Source organism: Neofelis nebulosa, chromosome 3 (genome assembly GCF_028018385.1).
Source record: "Neofelis nebulosa isolate mNeoNeb1 chromosome 3, mNeoNeb1.pri, whole genome shotgun sequence".
In the NCBI taxonomy this organism is placed as follows: Eukaryota; Metazoa; Chordata; class Mammalia; order Carnivora; family Felidae; genus Neofelis; species Neofelis nebulosa.
The window spans coordinates 103,187,160-103,207,008 of NC_080784.1; the positions used below are offsets into that span (position 1 = coordinate 103,187,160).

The 19,849-nt window shown below is 36.9% G+C and overlaps 1 long non-coding RNA gene across 3 annotated transcripts in view; it reads right to left on the reverse strand.

Annotated features, from left to right (window-relative positions):
* LOC131507112 (uncharacterized) overlaps nt 1–19,849 on the reverse strand; it is a 111,668-nt gene that overhangs the window by 50,428 nt on the left and 41,391 nt on the right. The window contains exon 2 of one of the 3 annotated variants that reach the window (XR_009259335.1): nt 9,811–9,907. The exons of the other annotated variants lie outside the window; for them this stretch is intronic. This is a non-coding gene — a long non-coding RNA (uncharacterized LOC131507112). The remainder of the gene's footprint in view (nt 1–9,810; nt 9,908–19,849) is intronic. 3 annotated transcript variants of the gene reach the window in all.

The following is a 19,849-nucleotide window of genomic DNA, read 5'->3' on the forward strand; positions in this document are numbered from 1 at the left end:
CACATCTGTTCACACACACACACACTCTCTCTCTCTCTCAAAATAAAGAAAAGAAAAGAAAAGAAAAGAAAAGAAAAGAAAAGAAAAAAGAAAAGAAAAGAAAAGAAAAGAAAAGAAAACAAAGAATAGTCTCTACATGTGTCTCTACTCCCTCAACTTCTATCCATACATCAAACCACTATAATCTGATTTCTACCCATCCTACACCCTATCTGTGTATTAAAATGCCCTTTCTTTGATCAAAATGACCTTCAAATTACCCAACTCACAAATATGTTTAGTCCTTATCTTACTTGACCTTATCATGGCCTTTGTTACCTTTAATAACTCTCTTTTCTTCTTTGACTTTGGAGGGTCCTCCTTCTCCAGGTTCTTGTCTTACCTCTCTTACCACACATTCCCCATCTCAGTTGTTGGTTTGCTTTCCTGTGTCCTCCCTTTAGAAGTTGATATCCCTGAGGATTCTGTCCTTGCCACCTTTTCACTTTAAACTTTTCCTTCAATAGTCCAATAGATTCTTGGTGTTTTAAACATGCCCTTGTATGTCGTTTACCCACAAATCTACAGATAAAGGCCAGACCTCTGTTAATTCCCAGACCCTTAAATCCAATTTCTCCCTGAAGATTTCCATCTTTATCTTCCAGGCCCTTCATCTCAACATGCCAAAACTGATCTTGTCACTGTTTCCCACTTCCATGACCTCCTCTACTTTCCAGTATTCCCTAATCTTAATTAATGGGAATGCATCTTCAGCCTCCCTGACTCTGCCTTCTCGATCATTCACTATAACCAATTGGCCACAGGCCTTGCTATTTGTATCTCTTAAGAACATCCTTTCTTTTCCATTCACTCTGTCATCATCTTAATGCAGGCTCTCAGCAATGGTTACAATAACTTTTGATTGGGTTTCTGGTCTCTTGCCTTCTCTTCTCTCCAATCTATCTCTGCATGGTCACCAGAATTATATCTGATCAAATGTAAATTTGATAATGATTTTCCCTTATTTAAAGACTTTCACTGGTTCTTCTTTGGAATAAAGCTGAGGCCTGAAGCTGGGCATGTAAGACCCTTTATCATCTGCTCCACTCAGCTCCCAGCCTCTTCTCACCTTGAACTTCACATTCCAGCGATTCCTGTCTGCTTCTAGTTCCGACACACCATGCTGTTTCATGCCTCTGTGTCTTTGTACTTGCAGTGGAATATTACTCCTCCACCCTTTCCTCAACATCCAGAAAAACCCTCAGGCAACTGTCAGTATTCAACTTAGTTATCACTTCCTCCAGAAGTATTTCCATCACCATCTCATTCCATCTCTGTGACAGTATTAATCTCTTCTCACTTTTAGAACTTGAGCATACTATGGTTATTAGTTTTAATGTGGTATATACACATTTATTGACCGATACTTCTGTTTCCCTTTCCAGAACATAAGCCTCTTTGGTAGAAGGAAGTGCATCTTGCCTGCACAGTGCCTTATATATAGTACATAACATATAGTAGAAAACAATGTTCAAAAATTGAGTCAGACCAAATACAAAATACATAATTATGCACTAAAACTTTCCTTGATATGCATTGAAGTTTTCCTTGACATCTCTTTCTCTTACCCATTGAATCCAATTATCAGCAAAGCCTGTCAACTCTGTTTTCAAAATAACTCTAGAAGACAATCATCTGTTGCCATCTCCAGCTTCCACTTTATTTGACTCCACCACCATTTTTCACTTAGATAATTGTAATATTTTCCTAAATTGTTTTCCTGATTTTGTTCTTGCCCCTCACCAAACTTTATTTGCAACAAGCAACCTTAATAATCTTTTAAAACACCAGAGTATGTCACCCCTTAGCTTAAAACCTTCCAATGGCTCCCACCTCATTCAGAAAGCCTGAGTCCTACAACAAGGGCTACATGGTCATTATGTTCCGTCCACTTCTCTAACCTCACTTTCATTCTTCTGACTCAACTCAAGCCACACTGACACTCTTCCCTGTCTCCAGCACTCTAGGAACATTCCCACCCATGGCAGTTGCACTTTCTGTTTCTTTTGTTTGGAATGCTCTCCTGCCAATGTCCACATAGTCCATTCTTTCCCCTCCTTCATGTCCCTGCTTAACCAGGTCTTCTCTGACTATCAGGTCTTCTCTATCATCTCTTTTAAAAGAGGACTACCAGGGGCACCTGGGTGGCTTAGTCGGTTAAGTGGCCAACTCTGGATTTCAGCTCAGGTCATGGGTCATGAGTTTGAGTTGGAGCCCTGCATTTGGCTCTGTGCTCACCATGCAGAGCCTACTTCACCTTCAGATTCTGTCTCCCTGTCTCTGCCCCTCCCCTGCTAATGCTTGCTCACCCTTTCTTTCAAAAATAAAGAAACATTAAAAAAAAAAAAGAGGGCTACCATCCTCTTTAAATTGCAACTTCCCCAAACACTGCTGCTTTATTTTTCTCCATAGCACTTACCATCCTCAACATATATATTTTATTTATTTATTTATTTATTTATTTATTTATTTTTAATTTATTTTTTAATGTTTATTTATTTTTGACAGAGAGAGAGAGACAGGGCATGAGTGGGGAGGGGCAGAGAGAGAGGGAGACACAGAATCTGAAACAGGCTCCAGGCTCTGAGCTGTCAGCTCAGAGCCCGACGCGGGGTTCGAACTCACAGACTGCGAGATCATGACCTGAGCCGAAGTCGGACGCTCAACCGACCGAGCCACCCAGGCGCCCCTCAACATATATATTTTAATAATTTATGTGTTTATTGTCTCTGTCCCCCACCAGAGTGTAAGCTCAATGTTGAGCAGAGATTTTTGTTGGTTTTGTTCATTGCTATATAACTGGCACCCAAAACAATGCCTTGATCATAGATAGAAATCACGGAAAATTTGTAGAAAGAATTGATGGATTCTACGATAGCTGGCATTGGAGTTCTGCCACAGGGTTTTCCCAACACATAGTTTGCCTTTTCTTTATTATGCAAGTTGTGTACTATTGAATTTTTTTCCCTTATAGCTTCTCCCTGATCTCCAGGTATTTTGTATCTTCTGCAAATTTACTCCCATCCTCTTATCAGATGTAACTATACATCTTCTATATTTTTCAAGTGATAGCACTTCTCCTTTTATAAAAATAGAAAATTAAAATATCCATAAAACGACTTGGGAGTCTCTAAAAATGTCTTTTTCTACCTTCACTCATAATATAATATTATTTTCAAGAAAGTTTCCATGTGTTTTACAAATTATCTTATTTTTCTCACTTTTTAAAATTTTTCCTTTATTCATTCATCCTGAATGAGATGATAAAGTGCTCTGGAGAAAGACAAGCAGAGAAAGGGGGATGGTTGGGGGCATGTGTGGGGCAGATGCGGAGAACAGTTTTAGCTAGAATGAAAACCTACATCCAATGGAATTTTTTGTTACTTCCAGTGAGCTTAAATGAGGAATAATATAAAGGTGAGAAGAAATCACATGATGATAAAAATTTTGAGAGAGAACTCTTTGAGGTACAGTGTTGAAATGGACTTTAGTTAAAATGAATCATCTAACAAGTGTCTATAAGATGGCAAGTGGTTCTCAGCTCTGGCGTGCATATGGTCATCTGGAGAGCTTATAAAAACTACTACTGGGGGGGGGGGTGTCTGGGTGGCTCAGTCGGTTGAGCGTCCAACTTCAACTCAGGTCATGATCTCACAGCTTGTGAGTTTGAGCCCTGTGTCGGGCTCTGTCCTGACAGCTCAGAGCCTGAACCTGCTTCAGATTCTGTGTTTCCCTCTCTCTCTGCCCTCCCCAACTCATGCTCTGTTTCTCTCTGTCTCTTAAAAATGAACAAATGTTAAAAAAATAAAAAAAATACTACTTCGTATTTAATTAAAATAAAATCAAAACGTCTGAGGGCCTGGTAATTAATATTTTTAAAACTCTCCAGGTGATTCTAGTATATAGTCAGGGCTGAGAACCACTGAATGATTCAAAGCAATGTTGACATATTATGGTCAGGAGATAGAGATGATATATACTACAGAATTATGAGTACATTTATGTACTTTTTCTAGATCATTACCCTTTGCAACAATTTAATTCTCTCTGAGGCCCTAACAGCAAAGATAGCACCCAAAAGATGTGCTTTCTCTTTATAGCAGAAAGATAATTTTGGAGATATTAAAATTTTTTTATAATTTTTTAAATGTTTTTATTTTTGAGAGAGAGAGAGAGAGAGACAGAGGCAGAGTGCGAGTAAGGAAGGAGCAGAGAGAGAAAGAGAGAGGGAGACACAGAATGTGAAGCAGGCTCCAGGCTTTGAGCTGTCAGCACAGAGCCTGACACGGGGCTTAAACTCACAAATGGTGAGATCATAACCTCAGCCAAAGTCAGATGCTTAACCAACTGAGCCATGCAGGCACCCCAAATTTGGCACCCCAATTTTTTTTTAATGTTTACGTATTTTTTAGAGAGAGAGAGACAGAGCTTGAGTCAGGGAGGGGAGAGAAGGAGGCACAGAATCTGAAGCAGGTTCCAGGTTCTGAGTTGTCAGCACAGAGCCTAAGGTGGGGCTCCAACTGCAAGATCATGACCTGAAAAGAAGTTGGACATTTAACCGATTGAGTCACCTAGGCTCCTCTTGGAGATATTTTAAATAGGATTAATCATTTGTTTAAAAGAGGAATAATAGATTATGTAATAATCCTATAAAAAGATTCAACACAGTAGTAAGAAAATGATAGTAGTTACATGCCTGAATCTCAGAAACACAATTTTAACAAAAGATGCTAGACGCTAAACACAAAATACAGATTTTATGATTCCATTTATATAAAGCTCCAAAACAAGCAAAACTAATAGTATTAGAAAGTCATTGGTGGTAATCCTTGGAGAGGAGAATGAAACAGTACCTGAGAGAGAATATAAAGGGGGACTTCTAGGGTACTAATAATGTTATATTTCTTGTCCCAGGGGGAGCTATTTATTGAGTTGTACACTTATGATTTATACCATTTTCTCTACGTATGTCATAATTCAATAAAATTAAAATTCAAATTATTAAAAATAATTGACAGAAAAGGTCTTTTAGAAAAATTCTGTCACATTAACAATACATGGCACTTATAGAAATAAAACTTGCAGAAGGCTATGGAGAGAGAAACAGTTGGCTAAGTGATAATAGGGAGGCAGGGAAAGAGGGAGGGAGGAAGGAAGGAAGGAAGGAAGGAAGGAAGGAAGGAAGGCAGGCAGTTAGGGAGGAAGGAGAAACAGCACTTGCCACAAAAGAAGACTCTAGGTTATGGAACCTCAGTCAAAAATCACATTTTAAAAATTATGTTTTTAGATTGGCTCTGATTATGTTACAATCTTCCTATTAGGTTGAAAGATTTCAATTTGGAGAAGAAAAGTTTGTGTTGCTGTGTTTTTGCTCTATAATCTTAATTCAAGCAATATCCCAAATATAACTTACAAAAGAAGAGAGAGAAGAGAAGAGAAAAGAGAAGACAAAACAGTAAATATCCTTGGTCAGTGGTCAGGTTTTCCCAGAAGTAGAGCCTAAATCAAGGATTGTGGTACAAGTGGCTTACTAAGGAAATGCTCCCAGAGAAACTAGGAAATGAGTGTGGAAGGCAGGGTTGGGAAGAGGGAAATCCAGGCCTGGGGGTAAATTCAAGTGAAGTCTCAGATCCTACCTGATCCTGCAAGGTGCCTTGCAGCCTAAGTTACACCAGAGTTGTTAGTTCTGCCTAGAGACACAGGAACTGGGCTCTTGTATTCCACAATTACCCTTTTTGTCTTGGAACTTCAGAACAGAGGTGAGGCCACTCCAGTGCCCAATGGCCATCCTCTGAGTGTCCCAAGTTGGAGCTACCATCAAAGCACACAGGATGCATACATAGAGCTGATGGAAAGGATCCAAGGGTATCTGGGCAGGCACCAACTCTGTCTACTACAGTAAGAGTAATTTTTTTTTTTTCTTTTACAAGTTTATTTTCTAAGGTAAGAAAAAGGGTTAGGGCAAGGATTAATTTTATTATTAAAACAGAGGCAGTTTTAAGAATGTTGGGATGTATTTGTTCATATATAATTATATAGAATTATGTTATATTTATTAGGTATATATTTTATATAGGTTGTTCCCTTTTAGGGGCCACAATTTAATTTTAAGGGCCCACTTAACCTAAAGGAGCCCAGTTTTGGAGAGAAATGTATTTGTAGCACAAAGAGTGAGTTGTCTAGGGCAAGAATATGATACCAATGATGTGCACCCCAAGTCCTGAACACCATGAGGAACCACTGCCCTTCATTTTCACCCCCTACCCAAGGGCAGTCATCATTCCCATGCTGCAAACAGAAGATATTTTCCCTGAGAAAATAAGATATTCATATTCTTAGAATATAGGGCAGTTGATGAATTCCAAGCTTCTAGTAAGCCTCCCTTTAGTTGTTTGTTGTTTGTTTGTTTTTTTGTTTGTTTGTTTAGACTTGGAACCAACCATTTCTTGGAGGGTCTTTTAGGAGAAATCCCACTGTGAATGAAATTAAAACATTTATATATATTGATAGATAAATTGATCTTACAAAGAGAAAATTGTTTGGAGCTGGTCATTCTGAAGAGAGTGGAGAAGGGAACAGTGTGGCCAGAATGGAAAAAAAAAACATCCACAAAATGGTGGGTGGGGAAGTGTTGTCTGGCAGAGTTTCTCCAGTATGCTAAGTCACTGATGAGGGGAGAACCAAATAGCATTAGAATTCAAAGTAGCAATGTCATGCTTCAATGTGTGTTCTAAAGATATTATGGTGGGATCAAAACCTGTTGAATGACTTGAGTTGTGACCATGAGCAGTATATTCTTGGTGGGTCAAAGGAAAAATTTATTATTTGCCTATATTATTAGTGCCTCTTCCTTTCCCAACAGAAGATTTTTGCTGAGGTTGCCCTTTAAAAAATATACCTTTTAAAGGAGAGGACATGCTGCCACCTATTGAAACAATGCAAATATATACCAGACACCCAAATTCTAAAATGTCAGTCAGGACCTTGTCACCCCACACCTAGAGAAAAACAAATGGTATAAATTCTAAAAGATTTTCTTAGCTCTTTCAGTCCTGGACTTACAAAAATCTTCATTACTGAGATCATTTTTAAAAGGAGCTTCAGGACCAGGAAACCCATTTCTCTTTGGAGCTACAGAACTCAGTGTTAACAAAAATGGGAGTGTTTGAAACCTGCTCTGGGACCATTAGCTGCTGTCCTGCTTACACACGAACATCTGAGAGACCTTTCAGCATCCTTAAATAGGCAGAATCCATGGCCACTAGATCCTGGTAAAGTAACATTAATGTAGCTGGGGTCCTTTTTAGGAGTCCTTAACCAGGACACTGTTAACCTTTATCCTTTGCTGAGGATGAAGCCAGAAACACTGCAGATTTCTTCACCTGTGAAATAGTTGTAAAATTCAAGCATCTCTAACACCATAGAATTCTCACAAAGATAAAAGGAAATGAGGCATGGAAAAGTGTCTTGTAAAGTGTTTACACATTTGACAATGTAGGAGCTTGTCTCAGACTTATTTTGGCATAATAATAGCAGCAATTAGCTTGTGCTGAATTCCCATTTACCACATTCTGCTTAAGGAATTTCTCTCATGACAAAGAGAGCAAATGGGGAACTCTCTTCCACAACCTTGGACTCATTGAACTGTATTTTAACACACCGTTTCCTAATAAATAAATAAAAAAATACTCCTAGTGGTTGCAGCACTTTAATTAAACACATCAATTAAATAATCCATTTTTTTAGCTGCTTCTGATCATGTCTCCTCCCTCCAAAAGTTTACCATCATTTTCTGCAAAATGCAACTCTCTTCAATATAGTCCCAATGTTTTAGCCAATTCTGTATTATTTACCTTCTTTAATTTCCCATTTCTGCTCTCCTCATCAGGTCTAGACTAATAATGGCTCAGATATTCTGGCCTCTGTTGCTTCTACGTGTAATGCTAAAACATCTTTCTCCCTGTTGAGGAGAAACAACCAAACCAATGAAAAATGAAAACCCTTTGTTTTTGTCTGTCTGGCATCTATTTTGCCTCCTCTGGTTAGAGACCCTCTTTTTCTTTGAGAATCCCTCCTTGACCAACTCTTAGTCGTTGGGGTCAATTGGGGCTGGTCTCACCGCCCCCTGAGCTCTAGGGGTGGGATCATAACATAGCCAGAGCATGGAGAAACCTTTCTGTGACTTTTGTTGTAATTATGCAGAAGGAAATGTTCTTCTCCTACAGGGGTTTAAACTGATGGAATTGAGGCTGGGACTGCCAGTGGCCAGCTTTGCTACTCTTTGGGGAGTGCTTTCTGAGCACAGAGAAGCAGAGTGAGAGATAGGGAAATAGATTGTGTCTGAAGGTTCACCACTAAACTTAATTATGTGAGCCAATAAATCTACTTTATATTTAATATAGTTTCAGTTGTATATCTGTCACTATGACTGGAAGAGCTTTAAATTAACAGACTCCTCAATCCCAGAACTGTACATTACTTTAAAAATAACTTTGATAAAAGAAAGATAGTATCCTGTTCTTTGCCAAACCCCTAGTTAAATGAAACTGAGGTGTGAAACTCTCTGTAGCAGTACTCTCTCTGGCTAACCATCCATGGAAAACAAGATTGTAGAATCCCCTCTCTCACCTTCCAAAAATAAGCCTGGTTGGGTTATGAAGGCTACCAGTCAGGTTAGAATATTAGCTCTTGACAGCAGGATGGCCACTTGCTGCTTACAGAGCCAGATGTGGAGTCAATCCCCACTCCCAAACTCATACATACCTTGTAGTAAAGGCTACATCACCATGGAAACAGCAGAAAGGGCCATGACCATGTAGAATAGATACACCAAACAAAAGGTTCTAAAATCCCACAACTATTTCCACTGTTTACATTTCTTTTCACAGTCCAGAAACACCACCTTGCCAAGCACTGATCAACACCAAATTAGAACAAATAGCATCTGGGGTCATACTCTTCATTTTTTTTTTTTCTCATCTGGAATCCACTGTGGTTCCATAGAGCTAGGAAATCTATTTGGGCTAGACTGAATATTATTTTTCTCTATTCACTTCTGCAAGAGTGAGAAGGGCCATGGCCACTACATCTGCTGGTTCATTCAGAGGTTTATTCTAAGCATTTTAAAAATAAAATAATGAAATAAAATAAGCAATAATGTATCACTATTTCCTATTTACCATGCTAACCCATAATCTGGCACTAATTGTCAAAGGACTAGTTTTTGTTATTGATATCACAATAAACAAGTGGCAAAAGGCTAGAGAAAAGAGAAGAATTTGCTCCTGTAATCTTCAGAACCTCTTTAAGTGACTCACCTGAGAAAACCAAAGCTCCACATGAAAACTGCTAAAGATGTAGGCCCTTCCAGACTCTGGTTATCAAAATTATAGTTTTATTAGGTTTATTTATTCAATGAACATTTATTGAGCACAATGTGCCAGACATTGTAATAGACATTAAGGACACCCTAAAGAATTTAAGTCTGGTGGGAGAGACATATAATTAAATTCACACTTTCAGTACAATATGGCACATTCTGTGATAGGTGAATGTATAAAATACAGTGGGAAAGCTCTGGTTCTGGTAATGGCAGAGTGGTTTTTATTTAGCCAATTCTCCCCTGGACAACAGTGATAAACTTTGCATAAAATATGAAAAACCACTATTTATAGTTTACTGAAAATGAAGAGGCAAAAAATGAAGAGGTTTGACTCTTGAAAAAAGGAAACTACACTAAATTAGAGCTATATGTATAACACAACTTTTTACCTTGAGAGCTTCTCCAATCCATGAGGTGTGGCACAACCAGAACTCAATCAGAAGGCTTTATCCTATTGATTTGAAGTGTCAGATGAGAGTGGAGTAGCTGAAAATTGAGGGAAGAAAGACTGAGAAGGAAGGAGACACAAATAAAAAGCCTCTAAATCTGCCCATAAACTGCCTCAAGTCCTTGGATGGTCTCAGAACTGTGGATGCATAGAGAAGACTTCAAGGAGCCCAGTGACAGCAATATGTGGAAGGCTGAACAGAGATTTCAGCCTTCAATGGAGGTAAAGTTGGCGTATGATTCCCACCAAGTTAGAGAGACAGGGTAAACACTTTGGCCTTTCTATTAAAAGTCTATGCCTTAGCAGTAAAGACTATATTAAAAGACAACAGATTCACCCCACACTAAACTAAAAGACACTCAATGAAATGTAAAAATCAAGCCTCCGTAAATGCAGGTGATGAGCCAGTAATTTAAATGCCTATTATAATAAATATCAACACTCTCTACAGAAAGACAGCAGACTGCAGAATCTCTACAATGTATCATACATAATATCAACATTAAAATGTTAGTAGACACGCAAAAACAGGAAAATGTGACCCATAGTCAAGAGAAAAAGTACTGAAGAGAAATACATCCCAGGATAATCCATTAGAAGACAAAAACCTAAAGCAACTGTTATAAATGTGTATAAAGACTGAGAGGAAAAATGGGCATAATGAATGAATAGGTTAGAATTTCAGTAGAAACATAGAAGCTATACAAGCAATGGAAACTGTAAAACCAAAAAGTATAATATAAGAAGTAAAAAATTTACTGGATGGGATTAACAGGTTAAAGAGCAAAACTTGTTGACAAATATTTGAACTTATCTCACTTGAAGAACATGGAGAAAGAAAATTGAAGGATGAACAGAACCTTGGGGACATATGAAACAATATCGATTGGTGTAATATGTGAAATTGGAAGTCCCAGAAGGAGAGAAGAAAGATAATTAACCAGAAAAAAATCTATAGAAATAGTTGCCAAAATTTATCTAAATTGGGTAAAAAACATTAATTTACAAACCTAAGAAGCTTGGAGGACCTCAAGCAGTATAAACGTAAAGAAAACCACATCTACACACCACAGTCAAACTGCTAAAATCAAAGATAGAGTGAAATTTTTGAAAGCATTGGTGGGCATGGCAGGGGAGTGTATGGGTATTATATACAGGGAATGACAATAAGAATAAAGTCTGATTCTCATCAGGAACAATGAAAGAAGACTATGAAGAAAACATTCTTAACACGCTTCAAAAAATAGCAACCCAGAATTCTATATTCAGTAAAAATATCCTTCAAAAATGAAGGCAAAATAAAGGCATTTCTAAAAGTCTATAAAAGTCCTACAAGAACTATTAAAAGTTCTTCAAACTAAAGGAAATGCCAGCAGATGGTAACTCAAATACAGAGGAAGGAATAAATGGCAGATGTGTGGGTAAATATAAAATAGTATTTTTTCCTTCTTGTTATTTCTTTCAAAGACAAATATCTGTTCAATATCAAAAATTATAACATTTTATTGTAGAAATTATAAAAAATACATGGCAACAGCATGCAATATGGTGTATAGTAAATTTAGTTACATGGTTTCAGAATCCTTAAATTTAACACAAAATGGTACAATATTAACTCTACAAAGACTATGATAAATTAAGGATATATGCTGTAATCTTAGTGACAGCTAAAAAGGATTAAAAAGGAATAGTTAAAACTTAGGGAAATTATAATGGGATGGTAAAAATATTTAATTAACCTTAAAAAAGCAAGGAAGAAGGAACACAAGAAAAAAACAGATGGTACAAAGAGAAACATGTAGGAAAATGATAGACTTAAATACATATGTAACTAATTACACCAAATGAAAATGGACCAAATTCTCTATTTATTTATTTTTTCTATTTATTTATGTTTTTTTAATATGAAATTTATTGTCAAATGGTTTCCATACAACACCCAGTGCTCATCCCAACAGGTGCCCTCCTCAATAAATTCTCTATTTAAAAGCAGAGACTGAGGGGCACCTGGGTGGCTCAGTTGGCTAAGCATCCGACTTCAACTCAGGTCATGATCTCATGGTTTGTGGGTTCAAGCTCTGCGTTGAGATCTGTGCTGACACACAGGCTCCAGGCTGTGCTCCAGGCTGTGCTGACAGCCTGGAGCCCACTTCGGATTCTGTGTCTCCCTCTCTCTCTGTCCTTCCCCTGCTTGCACTCTGTCTCTCTCTCAAAGATAAATAAACGTCAAAAAAATTTTTTTAAAGCAGAGATTGCATAAAACAATAAGACAAAACTATATGCTTCTTTACAAGAGAAATACAGTAAATAAAAGCAGATAGGTTCAAAATAAAGGAATGGAAAACATTTTGTGATAAAACAATAACAAACTGTTGGGCCTATGTTAATATCAGAAAAAATTCATTTAAAAACAAGTATTACCGGGGAGCCTGGTTGGCTCAGTCGGTTGAGCGGTCTGACTTCAGCTCAGGTCATAGTCTCACAGTTCATGAGTTTGAGCCCCGCGTCAGGCTCTGTGCGGACAACTCGGAGCCTGGAGCCTGCTTCAGATTCTGTCTCTCTCTCTCTCTCTCTCTCTCTCTCTCTGCCCCTCCCCAGCTTGCACTCTGTCTCTCCTTCTCTCAAAAATAAATAAACTTTAAAAAAAAATAATAAAGAAAGACAAGTATTACCAGTGAATGATAAAAAGATCACTTAATCAAGAAGAAATAAGAATTATAAATATGTAAGCATCTAAATATAGAATTTAAAAATAAATGAAGCAAATGCTGACAAAACTAAAGAATCAGACATATCCACAGTTATCATGGAGATTTTAAGACACCTCTTTTAATTGATAGAACACTGATTATATATAGAATATTTGAACAACACTATCAACCAACGTGATCTGATTACTATTATGGAACACCAACAAGTTCAAGTAAAAAGAACACATTGTTTCTAAGTGTGCATGGAACAGTTAGCAAGATAGGTCCTATGCTTAGACAAATAAATCTCAATAAATTTCAAAATCTTTATTTATATGTTTATGTTTATGTATTTACATTTATATATTTATATTTATATATATATTTTTAACCACAATGAAATTAAATTAGAAGGCATTACTACTTAGATATCCAAATAAGCCCTAAATATTTGGAAATTAAGAAACAGACTTCTGAATAACTCATGAATCAGAGAAGACATCGTAACAAGTATCAGAAAATATTTTTAATTAATAATAACACAACAAATAAAAATTGTGGGATGTAGTTAAAGCGGTGTGTGGAAGGAAATTTTTAGTATTATATACTTATATTAGAAAATAAAAAGTCTAAAATAAATTAATATTCCACTTTAAGAACTAGAAAAAGAGGAGAAAAATAAACCTAAAGTAAGTAGAAGGAAAAAATAATTTAAAGAAGAGTAGAAATCAATGAAATAGGAAACAGACAAATAAAGAAAATTAAGAAAAGCCAAAATTTCTTCCTTGAAAAGATTAATAAAATTGACAAATCCCTAGCAAGGCTGATGAACAAAAAAGAAAATGTAGATAGCCAATATGAATAAAAGAAGAGACATTACTACAGCTTCTACAGACATTATGATAGCAAATGAATATTATTTTTGAAACTTTGTATAAATAAATTTTAAAAATGAGATGAAATGGAAAAATTCCTTAAGATATAAATTTACCAAAATGGACACAAGGAGCAATAGAATATCTGAAGAGCTCTATATCTATTAAAGAAATAGAATTCATAATGAAAACATAACTCACAAAGAAAATTCCAGACCCAGCTGGCTTCTCTAGTGAATTCTATTATTTATGCAAGAAATTATGTCAAGTTTATACAAACTCTTTCAGAAAACAGAGAATGAGGAAATACTTCCAAACTCATTTTATGAGGCCAGCTTAATTTTGATACCAAAACCTGAGAGAAATCTTTTGAGAAAAATCACAGACCAATCTCCTTCATAAGCACAGATACAAAAATGCTTAAAAATTGACATTTTTATCCAGAAACACAAAAAAGTTTATTACATCTTGACCACCTATAATTCATGCAAAGAATGAGAGGACTACTTAATGAACAAAAATCAATGTGATCCACCATATTCATAGAATAAAAGAGAAAAAGTAAATTATTACTTCAATGGATGCAGAAAAAGCATTTAATAAAATTTAGTAACTATTTAAGATTTAACAGCAACAAAAATCTCTGGAAACTAAAATAGAAAAAATTGAGAGGCCCTCTGTCGGCTGCCTGGGTGGAGTGGCACTACTCCAGAAACGGGGCATGGGGAGCAGGATCCTTTAAGAAATCGGGGTTTGAATCCCAGTGGAGTGCCTGGAGGCACAGGAGACTGATGGGCAGAACAAACTGGCCCACTCACACCAGCACTGTGAAGACAGCTAAACAGAGTGGTTTAGGACACCTGGGAGGAGAGACTGGGGTTTCACCATTTTTCTTCCCATCACTAACAAGGTGGGGCTTCAGGTAATGGACAAGGGGTTCATAGTGGAGGTGGGACCTGCCTACAACAAACCATGTGCTTCTGTGCCTGGTAATTGAGGATCTAACAGAGCAAGATTGACACTAACCGGACCAGACAGCCCCTCCTCCAGAGCAGGGCAGCCACTGGTTCCAAGGCACTATCAGATATCTGTATATTCATCCAGCATATATATTTTTTTTCTTTTTTTTCTTCCTCTTATTTCTTCCCTTCTTTAGTCTGGTTATTCTGGTTGTTTGTTTGTTTAAGCAGACATTTTAAATCTATTCTTTTTACACCTCTTCTATATCACCTTCTTTATTTTCCTCTGTATCTCTCTATCTCTCTCTCTGGATTAAGTTGTATAGTTTCTCTGCCTGGTCATTTTTTTTTTTTCTTTTCTTTTTCCCCACTGCTGTCATTTCTCTACTTGTATGGGATAAGGCTTCTTCCACCACCAACCCCCTCTTTAAAAACTTTTTCAAGGGTTACTTATTTCAGTGAACAAATCGAAGCACACCTGGTGGAAGATCTAAACCACCACTACAAATAGGGAAATAAAGCAAGCGGAGTCACAACAATGGAGAGCACACAACACACTCCAAAAACACTTGAAGGGCCAGGCTCCGGACAGTGTATGACAGCTTTTTAATATAGTAGTGCTCACAGGTGCAGGACACATAACAAGCTATTAAAACACATAGGGACAGGGGCACCTGGGTGGCTCAGTCAGTTAAGTGTCCGACTTCAACTCAGGTCATGATCTCATGATTTGTGGCTTTGAGCCCCACATCGGGCTCTGTGCTGACAGCTCAGAGCCTGGAGCCTGCTTTGGATTCTGTGTCTCCCCCTCTCTGCCCCTCCCCCACTCGTGGTCTGTCTCTGTCTCTCTCAGAAGTAAATAAACGTTAAATTTTTTTTAAATACATAGGGACAGAAAACTAGCTAAAGTGACAAAATGGAAGAATTCTACTCAAAAGAAATTCCAGGAAAAAACGAAAGCTAGAGAATTGCTCAGAACAGATATAATCAATATATCTGATCAAGAATTTAGAATAATAGTCATAAGATTAATAGCTGGGCTTGAAAAAAGCATAGAAGACAGCAGAGAATCTGTTGCTGCAGAGATCAAGGAACTAAAAACCAGTCATGATAAATTAAGAAATGTTGTAAATGCATGCAAAATAAACTAGTGGAGTGACAGCAGGGATGGAGGAAGCAGAAGGGACAATAAATGAAAGAGAAGATAAAATTATGAGAAATGATGAAGATGAGAAAAAGATAAGAAAATACTATGGGCGCCTGGGTGGCTCAGCTGGTTAAGCATCTGACTTCAGCTCAGGTCATGATCTCACGCTTTGTGAGTTTGAGCCCTGGGTCAGGCTCTGTGTTAACAGCTCAGAGCCTGGAGCCTGCTTCGGATTCTGTGTCTCCCTCTCTCTACCCCTCTCCTGTTCTTACTCTGTCTCTCTCTCTCTCTGAAAAATAAATAATAAACAGTAAAAAAGAAAAAAAAAAAAACTAGACCAGGAGGGAAGAAGTAGAGAACTAACTGATTCAATGAAAAGTAATAATATCTATATCATAGGAGTCCCAGAAGAAGAAAAGAGAAAGGGGCAGAAGGTTTACTTGAACAAATTATAGCTGAGAACTTCCCTAATCTGGGGAAGGAAGCAGACATAAAAATCCAGAAGACACAGAGAATCCCCTTCATATTTAATAGGAATAGGTCCTCTCCATGGCATATCATAGTGAATCTGGCAAAATACAAAGATAAAGAGAGAATTCTGAAAGCAACTGGGACAAATGGACCTTAAGCTTCAAGGGTAGACACATAAGGGTAGTAGCAAACCTGTACACTGAAACTTGGCCGGCCAGAAGGGAGTGGCAGGAAATATTCAATGTGATGAATAGGAAAAATATGCAGCCAAGATTCCTTTATCCAGCAAGTCTGTCATTCAGAATAGAAGGAGAGGTAAAGGCTTTCTCAGACAAACAAAAACTAAAGGAATTCATGATCACTAAACCAGCCCTGCAAGAGATCTTAAGGGGAACTCTGAGTGGAATGTTGTAAAGACTATAAAGGACCAGAGACATCACCACAAGCATGAAACCTACAGATAACACAATGACATTAAATCCATATCTTTCAATAATAACTCTGAATGTAAATGGACTAAATGCTCCAATCAAAAGACATAGGGTATCAGAATAGATAAAACAAACAAACAAACAAAAACAAGATCCATCTATATGCTGTCTACAAGAGACCCATTTTAGACCTGAGGGCACCTTCATATTAAAAGTGAGGGGATAGAGAACCATCTATTATGCTACTGGAAGTCAAAAGAGAGCTGGAGGAGCCATACTTCTATCAGACAAACTAGATTTTAAACTACAGGCTGTAACAAGAGATGAAGAAGTGCATTATGTTATAATTACAGGGTCTATTCATCAAGAAGAGCTAACAATTATAAATATTTATGCTCCCAACTTGGACACCCAAATATATAAATCAATTAATCACAAACATAAGCGATCTTATTGATAAGAATATGGTAAGTGCAGGAAACTTTAATAATCCACTTACAACAAAGGACTGATCATCTAGGCAGAAAAATCAATAAAGAGACAATGGCCTTGAGTGATACACTAGACCAGATGGACTTGACAGATATATTCAGAACTTTTCATCCAAAAGAAGCAAAATACACATTCTTCTCGAATGCACATGGAACATTGTCCAAGATAGACCATATACTGGGTCACAAAACAGGCCTCAATAAATATAAAAGAATTGAAATCATACCATGTATATTTTCAGATCACAACACTATGAAACTTGAAATCAACCATAAGAAAAAATTTGGAAAGCCTTCAAATGCATGGAGGTTAAAGAACATCTTACTAAAGAATGAATGGATCAATCAGAAAATTAAAGAAGAAATTTTAAAAATATATGGAAGTAAATGAAAATGAAAACATGACAATCCAAACCCTTTGGGATGCAGCAAAGGCAGTCCTAAGAAGAAAATACATTGCATTCCATGCCTATCTTAAGAAACAAGAAAAATCCCAAATACAAAACCTAACAGCACACCTAAAGGAAGTTGAAGCAGAACAGCAAAGAAACCTCAAAGTCAGCAGAAAAAGAGAAATAATAAAGTTTAGAGCAGAAATAAACAATATAGAATCCAAAAAACAAAAACAAAACAAAAACAGTATAACAGATCAATGAATCTAAGCGCTGGTTTTTTGAATGAATAAACAACATTATAAATACCTAGCCAGAATTTTTCAAAATGAAAAGAGAGGGGACCCAAATAGATAAAATCATGAATGAAAGAGGACAATTCACAAGGAACACCACAGAAATACAAACAATTATTAGAGACTACTATGAAAAATTATATGCCAACAAACTAGACAACCTGGAAGAAATGGACAAATTCCTAGATACCCACACACTTCCCAAAACTCAAATGTGAAGAAATAGAAAATTTGAACAGACCCATAACCAGTGAAGAAATTGAATCCGTTATCAAAACTCCCAATAAACAAGAATCCTGGGCCAAATGGCTTCCCAAATGTCTACCAAACATTTAAAGCAGAGGTTAATACCTATCCTTCTCAAGCTGTTCCAAAAAAAAAAAAAAAAAAAAAAAAAAAGAAACAGAAGGAAATCTTCTGGACCCATTTTATGAAGCCATTCTTCTGTGCAGAAGAATGAAGCCAGATGGCGACCCCATTAAAAAGGAGAATTACAGGCTAATATCTCTGATGAACATGGGTACAAAAATTCTTAAAAAGATACTAGCAAATCTAATTCAACAGTATATTAAAAGAATTATTCACTATGATCAAGTGGGATTCATTCCTGGGCTTCAGGGCTGGTTCAATATTTGCAAATCAATCAATGTGATACATCATATTAATAGAAGAAAAGATAAGAACCATATGATCCTGCTGAAAAAGCATTTGACAAAATACATCATCCTTTATTAATAAAAACCCTCAAGAAAGTAGGGATTGAAGGAACATACCTTAACATCATAAAAGCCATGTGTAAAAAGCCCATGGCTAATATCATCCTCAATGGGGAAAAGCTGAGAACCTTTCCCCCTAATATCAGGAACACGATAGGGATGTCCACTCTTACCACTGTCGTTTAACATAGTGTTGGAAGTCCCAGTCTCAGCAATTGACAACCAAATGAAATAAAAGGCATCCAAATTGGCAAAGAAGTCAAACTTTCACCTTTTGCAGATAACATGATACTCTAAATGGAAAACCTGAAAGACTCCACCAAAAAGCTGCTAGAACTGATACATGAATTCAGCAAAGTTTCAGAATATAAAATCAATGTACAGAAATTGTTTGGATTTCTATACACTAATAATGAAGCAACAGAAAGAAATCAAGGAATCGATCCCATTTACAATTGCACTGAGAACAATAAAATACCGAGGAATAAACCTAACTAAAGATGTAAAAGATCTATATGCTGAAAACTATAAAAAAACTTCAGAAATTGAAGAGGACACAAAGAAATGGAAAAACACTCCACGCTCATGGATTGGAAGAACAAATACTGTTAAAATGTCAATATTACCCAAAGCAATCTACACATTCAACACAATCACAATAAAAATTGCACTGGCATTCTTCTCAAAGCTAGAACAAACAATCCTAAAATTTGTATGGAACGAGAAAAGGCCCCGAATAGCCAAAGTAATGTTGAAAAAGAAACCAAAGCAGGAGGCATTACATCCTGGACTTTAGCCTCTACTACAAAGCACTAATAATGAAGACAGTATAGTACTGGCACAAAAACAGACACATAAACCTATGGAATAGAATAAAGAACCCAGAATTGGACCCACAAATGTATAGCCAACTAATCTTTGACAAAGCAGGAAAGAGTATCCAATGGAAAAAAGACAGTCTCTTTAGAAAATGGTGCTAGGAGAACTGGTAGCAACATGCAGAAGAATGAAACTGGATCACTTTCTTACACCATACACAAAAATAAACTCAAAATGGATGAAAGACCTAAATGTGAGACAGGAAACCATCAAAACCCTAGAGAAGAAAACAGGCAACAATCTCTTGGACCTCAGCTGCAGCAATTTCTTGCTCAACATGTCTCCAAAGGCAAGAGAAATAAAAGGAAAAATGAACTATTGGGACCTCATCAAGATAAAAATCTTCTGCACTGTAAAGGAAACAATCAACAAAACCAAAAGGCAACCGACGGAATGGGAGAAGATATTTGCAAATGACATATTGGATAAAGGTTTGGTACCAAAACTCTATAAAGAACTAACACCCAAAAAACAAATAATCCAGTGAAGAAATGGGCAGAAGACATGAATACTTTTCCAAAGAAGATATCCAGTTGGCCAACAGACACATGAAAAGATACTCAACAGCACTCATCACCAGGCAAATACAATTCAAAACCACATTGAGATACTACCTCACACTGGTCAGAGTGG